The sequence below is a fragment of the Trachymyrmex cornetzi genome, unplaced genomic scaffold, assembly GCF_001594075.2.
Source record: "Trachymyrmex cornetzi isolate Tcor2-1 unplaced genomic scaffold, Tcor1.1 scaffold124, whole genome shotgun sequence".
Classification (NCBI taxonomy): Eukaryota; Metazoa; Arthropoda; class Insecta; order Hymenoptera; family Formicidae; genus Trachymyrmex; species Trachymyrmex cornetzi.
In genome coordinates, this window is record NW_017295806.1 from 490021 (window position 1) to 498012 (window position 7992).

At 37.6% G+C, this 7992-nt stretch overlaps 1 protein-coding gene and 1 pseudogene across 1 annotated transcript in view; one reads left to right on the forward strand and one right to left on the reverse strand.

Annotated features, from left to right (window-relative positions):
- LOC108770302 (putative nuclease HARBI1) overlaps positions 1–3203 on the forward strand; it is an 11588-nt pseudogene extending 8385 nt beyond the window's left edge.
- A 339-nt stretch (positions 3204–3542) lies between these two features.
- Positions 3543–7992, reverse strand: part of LOC108770328 (uncharacterized) — a 6475-nt gene continuing 2025 nt past the window's right edge. The window contains exon 4 of the mRNA XM_018521879.1: positions 3543–3562. The gene's annotated coding sequence lies outside the window, so the exon portion shown is untranslated. The remainder of the gene's footprint in view (positions 3563–7992) is intronic.

Genomic DNA, 7992 nt, shown 5'->3' on the forward strand with positions numbered 1-7992 from the left:
CAGGTAACTGGCTGACCCGTAAATTCTACAAACGGTGCCCTGAGCGGCATCCTTGCACCCGGAGAGGTACAACAGCCTGATCGAGGCCGAAATGTCTATATCTTATTATCACAGATATTCAAAATAAAATTTTTATCTCGCTACCAAAAACTTGCATTGTGGTGTATGCCCTTTATTTCAAGTTATTTTTATATTGAGATTTTACCAGCGCCGTTACAAATTCAAAAATTTATGTAAGTTCTGAAGATGACCTAATATGGGGTGATCCCGATTGACCACGTCTCGATTGGACACCACCAATCACAGCGACTGGTGCTTAGGAGGTTTGTAGTCTCAAGCACTGTGAGTGGCTCGTGTCCAATTGAGCCGTGTCCAACTGGGTGCCATCCACCTAATATAAGATCGACTCGTATACATCATCTTGTTTGTATATGTATATTCACGAAGAAATTATTTAACATACACTTGCACGTATATCTTACGAATTGGCTTTTATGCTCTTTTATCCAATTTATTTTAACTTTGTTCGGATAGCCAATAAATTGTTTATAATTATTTATTTATCATTTTTATTTATACAGGGTGATTCAGACCACCCGGAGATGCCGGTACGTACGTATTCCTCATGAAAAACTGAGTCGAAAATGTCAATAACAAAATGTTGTGGGGTCAATAGTTTTTAAATAGTGAGCTTTTGAAATCTTCCAATCACAGGACGTAAAGTTTGTGCCGTCAGGTGCGGCGCAACCAGGCGCCGGCCGTGCGAGCGCTTTGATGGATACTGCTAAACCACACGATGCCGATTGAGTATTGCAAAAGTTTTGAAATCTTTATTAACGTCTACTGCTGTATGTTTAAATTGAGTCTAATTTAATTGACGAGAAGTAATATCGCAATTGCAAATTCGATTATCAGCAAACATCATTTATATCAATAAAAAAGTATGTATTTTTCAAACATTTTAAATAATAAACAAATTAATGAATAAAATGGTGGTGGCCATTTCGAGCACTTGCTATAAAAATGTTTAAAACATTATTAAAAATACGATTTTTTATAACAACAGCTTCTTATTTGCTTACTTCGATTCCTTCACTGTAATACTTCCCTTTCCTTTCATATTGTAATTCGGAATTTCGTGTGTTCATTTCATTCCTTAAATATGAAACAGTTACTTATATCGAATGCGAATTTTCAAATGTACATTTTCTCTAATATTGTTTATAACAGAACTTTTTGTAAACCAATTTTGGAAATGTTTGTCGATTGATGTTTTTAATATTATTTATTTAAATAATTTAATTAATATTGATTTTATTCATTACTTTGTTTATTATTTAAAATGTTTGAAAAATACATACTTTTTTATTGATATAAATGATGTTTACTGATAATCGAATTTGCAATTGCGACATTACTTCTCGTCAATTAAATTAGACTCAATTTAAACATACAGCAGTAGACGTTAATAAAGATTTCAAAACTTTTGCACTCATTCGGCATCGCGTGGTTTAACGGTATCCATCAAAGCGCTCGCGCGGTCGGCGCTTGGTTGTACCGCACCTGACGGCACGAACTTTACGTCCTGTAATTGGAAGATTTCAAAGACTCGCTATTTAAAAACTATTGACCCCACAACATTTTGCTATTGACATTTTCCACTCAGTTTTTCATGAGGAATACGTACGTATCGGCATCTCCGGGTGGTCTGAACCACCCTGTATAGATCTATTGTAACCAAGTTTGATGTAGGAAATGCTACAGCTTGGCGAGTTGTAAAAAGAGTAGTAAAAGCTCTGTGTTATTTTTGGAACTATTTTATTCATTGGCCGACATTTGAGGAAGCAGAAATCACTAGTACATATATAGAAAGAAAATATAATTTTCCTAGTGTAATTGGAATTGTGGATGGAACACACATTACAATTGCAGCTCCAAAAGAAAATGCGCTTGCTTATATCAACCGGAAAGGACATCATTCTATACAGTTACAGGTATATAACACATTATAAAATACTAGATTTTCATGTCGATTCTATTAAGAAACACTATACAATACTGCTCTTGTTTATAGGTTGTTTGCAATGAAAAGAAAGAGTTTATCCACTGCTACGCTGGAATGCCAGAATCAGTGCATGATATGAGAGTGTTTAAATATTCTGGATTACAACAAAAATGCAATAACAATTTTTTTGATAATAAACACCTCATAAGCGATTTAGCTTATACTCTGCAAAAATCTATTATAGTGCCATATAAAGACAATGGACATCTAACAGTTGACGAAATCAATTATAATTATGTTCTATCTAGAAGCAGAATGTTCGTGGAACAGTCTATAGGTCTTTTAAAAGGACGATGGAGATATTTATTAGACAAATTGCCGATGCGAAGGACAGATCTCATCCTCTACTATATTATTGCTTGCTGTATTCTCCATAATATTTGTCTCATGCAAGAGATGAGATTGATCCAGTTATTTTTCCAAACGAGATTGTGGAAGATGCTGGACCTTTAACTGTTACTCCAGAACAACAACAAGAAGGAATTATCAAAAGACAGCAAATAAAAAATTCTCTTGTGTAAATTTAACTGACAATTGCGTTTGTATAATATCATAAATTTTTATTTCTGTTCTATGTATTACACTGTCTAAGCTAATATAAAAATAATTTCATTTTGCTTAGGATTTATTTAAAATATCAACAAAACGATAGCTTCTTTTATGGTAAATATATGTATACAAACAAAAAAATGTATTTCTTAATATATTTATACTATACTTATTGTATGTCAAAATGAGTATCATTGTTCTTTGGTGAACGTAAATTATTGGCAAAGAATATGAGAACAAAGTTAAGTCACAAAACGATTAAATATCTAAAAATGAAACAACAAAATATTTCTTTCTTTAAATTAAATTACAGTTTTTTTTAATACCTCTGAGAATTGCCAGTTTGTCTCCTTTATATTTTTTGTCAATCTCCAACTTTTGCTTTTTTATTTGCAAAATTTGTATCATATAATCGTCCTTATTTATGTTGCCACGTTTTAAACTTCCTGAAAAGTTTGTTATATAAAATGTAGGTTATTCATTTTTATTAAATGAAGAAAAACATTATTAACCTGAAGACAATGATGGTTCTTCATCTAAATGATGCCCAACAGGCTTGCTGGATCCAACAGTAAACAAAGGCTGCATCCATGACGTTTTAGCGAATATTTCACATAAAATCTAAATAATAAAAATGTAATGAAATAAATGAAAATGTCAATAATATAACAATTATTATATATCTATTGTATTTACATCATAATGTTCGATTTTTTTTTGGTGCTTTTCCAGTTTGGCGATTATGATCACAACATTTCTTATAAGCTTTTTTTAAACTGTCCATTTTTGTACTACATTGTGATGCAGTAAGAGCATAACCTTTCTCTTTCATTCCTGCTGATATTTGATTCCAAAGACGGTTGTGTGTCATTTTTTCTTTACTTAAATGACGAAATAAAAATAGTAGCAATTTCGTTTACTCTGTAGTCCATTGATGCCTCGAAGCACCTAACGAAAATTTTTATTTAATTATAACATATATTACAATAGCTTATTCCACGTACACCTGGTGAAAATACGAACTTTAATTCTTTTCGTTTACATAAATTCTAAGACAAACGTTTCGATCTGTCGTCAGATCATTATCAATGTCATAATCCTGTTAATCACAACCCTATCCAATCGTTATACAATCGTTATACAAAGAATACAATTATCATATACAATTTTTGTTCTGCGAAGAATTATTATTATGTTAATCAATAAAAGCCGCTATGATTTCTACAATTGGAGTAACATTCCTTTGATGGCATAATCGTCAAGAGATGAAAAACTTTAATTATAAACGATGTTATAGGATATCAATTATTAAAACTATATGATTCCAATCATGGTGTACATTTTCTTATCGTCAATTCGGAGATAAAATTATCTAAACAATTATTATAATCTTCATCAAAATTCAATGTTAAAAAATGCACTCCTACTCGTGATACAAATAACCATCAAATTATACCTTTATCTCCCGCTCGAATAACCGATAACTTTAGTATTATCACATTTTTCAACCAACATTTCCGATAGCAATAATTTGAACCACCAAAATTGCCAAATTTTATTGACATATAATGCATTTAATCTTGTAATAGAATAATAGGATATTAGAATAACTGTGAATTACCTCTGTGTGTGTGTGTGTGCGCGCGCGCGTGTGTATGTGTAACAATTACTATCCTTAACGTTAGTATCCAAATGAACATGTTAACAGGCAAACTGACACGGAGAAATTCCCAGAGATTTACATGCCACTAATAAAACGGAAGAACACATTGTTACGTCCTGAGCACGAGACTTTCGCGGTCACGAGACGCGGCATAACTCGGAGGGAACGTGAACGCGGAGCGGGGCGCGCGGGGCGAAGCCTTAGCTTCAACGCGGTGTTTTGACGCGTTTATCAGTACTGGGAATCGGCAGCTGTCACCAGTGCTCAGAAGCGAGCACGAAATTCGGAAAGAATGTAATTAATGACGAGAGATTTAAATGATTATTCCTCCGTGGTCTTCCGACAAAATAATGTGGAGAGTTTAGAGGATGCGTCAACTGACTTCATTTCGCATGTTTCTCTATCTACGCTCTCCGATAGGTCGGGAAGAACAGGAAGGGTGCAAGAGAAAATACAACTGAGTATGGATTTATGATTTTAATACGAATATTGCAAGGCGTTATGGTTGTTACGGTGGGCCACGATGTAACTAGAATGGGCCTCGTTGGCTTTCTGACTGGGGCCACATGTGGTGGAGATCGCGGTCTCGGTGGCGGAGGACGCGTAGGCTCCTTTGGAGGCTGCGGCTCCGCGGTGGAGCGAGGTGGTTCCCTCGGTTCCGGCGGGCACGCGGCGTTGTCGTCGGCGGTGGAGCGGGCCTTGGCCCAGTATCTGGCGGGGTCAAACTCCCCGGACTCGTGGAGTGCCTTTTTAAGGGCGCGAAGGTGCACCCGCCACTCTTCCCTCTTGCTTCTGACGCGCTTCCTCTTGGGCATCTATATACCCGAGAAAGAAAAGACGAAGAGTGAGTGCTTGGTGGGGAGGAGTGGAATCCTCGACGCCGGTTAAAGCGCTTGTTAGAGCTTCCACGAGGAATATGCTTGGATGACAACGCTCCCGTTGAAGCGCGGTCGTCCAAGGGGATAGAGGATAGCCTTCCTCGCCTGGGGAGGCGCTCGGTAAAGGCTGGAGTAAGGTAGGCGAAGAGGATGTCCCCTACGCTTGATCGTAAGCGCCGTGAGGGGGTCCTCGGGCAAAAGGAAGCAGCCACGTTCAATTTAAGCGCTCCAGGTATCTTACCTCGACTGTGCTTAGAAGGAAGAGTAAGATGCTTTGCTGTAAATCGTCTCGCCTTATATATATTTTGTATCGTGACCCCTCGCGGTAAAGGAGTTTTTCGCACACGTGTTGTTGCGAAATTCTCTCGAATGTTCTAATTCTTGTATTGCGATTTATTTAATTACTGTGTGTTTTTTCGTTCTTTCGGTTGTTCTTATTTTTAGCGGGGTTCGCAATATTCATAGGAGTGCTCTTGGTTGGCGCGTGATGCACTCGGTCGCGGCGTAGCTAGTGTGCATTCCTTTGCGCGTTTTTTCATTTCGCTTTTCCGCGTATCTTTGTTTCCTTCTTCCGAAGCGTTCGTGAATTCGCCTTTGTTTGTTTAAGGCTTTCATTTCGTTATCCGTGCCCTTATTTAATTCGCGATAGCTATTTTTTGCTTTTTGAGGCCTTCGCGATCGATGCGCGCGTTTCGCGTTGCATCGCTATGCATTTTGCAAGTGATTATGCGTTTTTACTTGTTCTTGGTGGATCGGCACTATTTCCTCGCGATTATTTGGTTGCTAGTTATGATGTTCGTTGTTTCCCGTCTTTTGGCGGTGTTATCTACGTGCTCCAGCGCATTTTTCTATTAATTTTCCTATTTTATAAGTCACGCAGGCGCTGTTCGCGCAGCGTTCGTTAGCAACGGCTGCGGTAGCATGTCCTATAGGCTTTCGCAGCACGTATTGTATCGTTCGCTATACCCCGTGCTCGCGTTCGCTTGGTAAACGAACGGGGTGCTATATTGTAGCGCACCGGACGTTACATCATTTGAGTAAGTGGGGAGAGGTAGGAATATCGTTACATACATTTAAATTGAGGAAGGTCGTTAGTATTGTGTTGTCTCTCGTGGTGATTCACGCTTTCTAGTCATCGAGAAAGATACGGAATTGAAAAATTAGTATAAAACGTGTTCATTTGTGGATACTAACGTTAAGGATAGTAATTGTTACACACACACACACACACACACACACGCACGCACGCACGCACGCACGCACGCACGCACAACTAACGTTAAGGATAGTAATTGTTACACATACACACGCGCGCGCGCACGCACGCACACACAGAGGTAATTCACAGTTATTCTAATATCCTATTATTCTATTACAAGATTAAATGCATTATATGTCAATAAAATTTGGCAGTTTTGGTGGTTTAAATTATTGCTATCGGAGATGTTGGTTGAAAAATGTGATAATACTAAAGCTATCGGTTATTCGAGCGGGAGATAAAGGTATAATTTGATGGTTATTTGTATCACGAGTAGGAGTGTGCATTTTTTAACATTGAATTTTGACTAAGATTATAATAATTGGTTAGATAATTTTATCTCCGAATTGACGATAAGAAAATGTACACCATGATTGGAATCATAAAGTTTTAATAACACAGGCCTGCAAAATTGGAGGTGTTGAAAGTTGATTGGGATTTAACTATGTTTTCTTACGTAATTTTTCGCGCTAAATCCGAATCCGGCGGCAGAATTGCTCTATCACGTCAGGTTTTTGAGAAAAGTGAGGTTAAATGTGTCCAAATTGAAGTTTTTTGACATATTTGTGATTTTTTTGCTAGCGAAGTAAATTTTTTTTTCTACTTTCGTTTACGCCATCTGAAAGTATCAACATTTATCTTCAAAATATATATTTTTTAACGCCGTACGTTTTTTTTTCACCGAGATAATCTCTGTGTAGTTACACAAAGACAAACATTTTTGACACAAAATGTTTGTGTGATTACGCAGAGATTAACTATGTTTTCTTACGTAATTTTTCGCGCTGAATCCGAATCCGGCTGCAGAATTGCTCTATCACGTCGAGATTTCGAGAAATCTTAATCCAAAACAGCCAAATAAGCCATTTTCAGCCATATTTAAAATTCAATTAAAAATTGATAAAATTTTTGTCGTTTAATCCATCGATGGTATCATTTACTATTATACAGCCCCTTCAAAATCCATTTTGGACTGTCCCAAAGCGATTTTTTTCCGGAGATATAGCAATTCGAATTTTGATAAATTGTATCTCGCAGAAGCCTAATCTCTATACCGGCCTTCATTGGCCGGAGAGTCATCCACCTTGCCTTCATTGGCCGGGGAGTCATCCACCTTGCCTTCATTGGCCGGGGACCACCTTGTCTTCATTGGCCGGGGAGTCACCAACTTTGCCTTACAGATTAGGCGTCTACGAGATACAATTTATCGAAATTCGAATTGCTATATCTCCGAAAAAAAATCGCTTTGGGACGGTCCAAAATGGATTTTGAAGGGGCTGTATAGTAGTAAATGATACTATCGATGGATTAGATGACAAAAATTTTATCAATTTGAAACAACCTGACTTTGCGCGGACGTAGCTCGTCGGTCACGGGCTGCGGCCAGGGTCGCAAAGAGGCTCGGCCAGGAGGAGAGAGACAAGGCGGTAATATCGCAATGAAACGCGGCTTGGATCGATGTAAAAGAAAGATATTTATTTGTCGTATTTATGTACAGAGTAGGAATGCGAGTATGTGTATGTGTATGTGTGTCGTGTTGACAAAGGCGGTGTCGTTGTGCGTGTACGGTGTGTGTGTG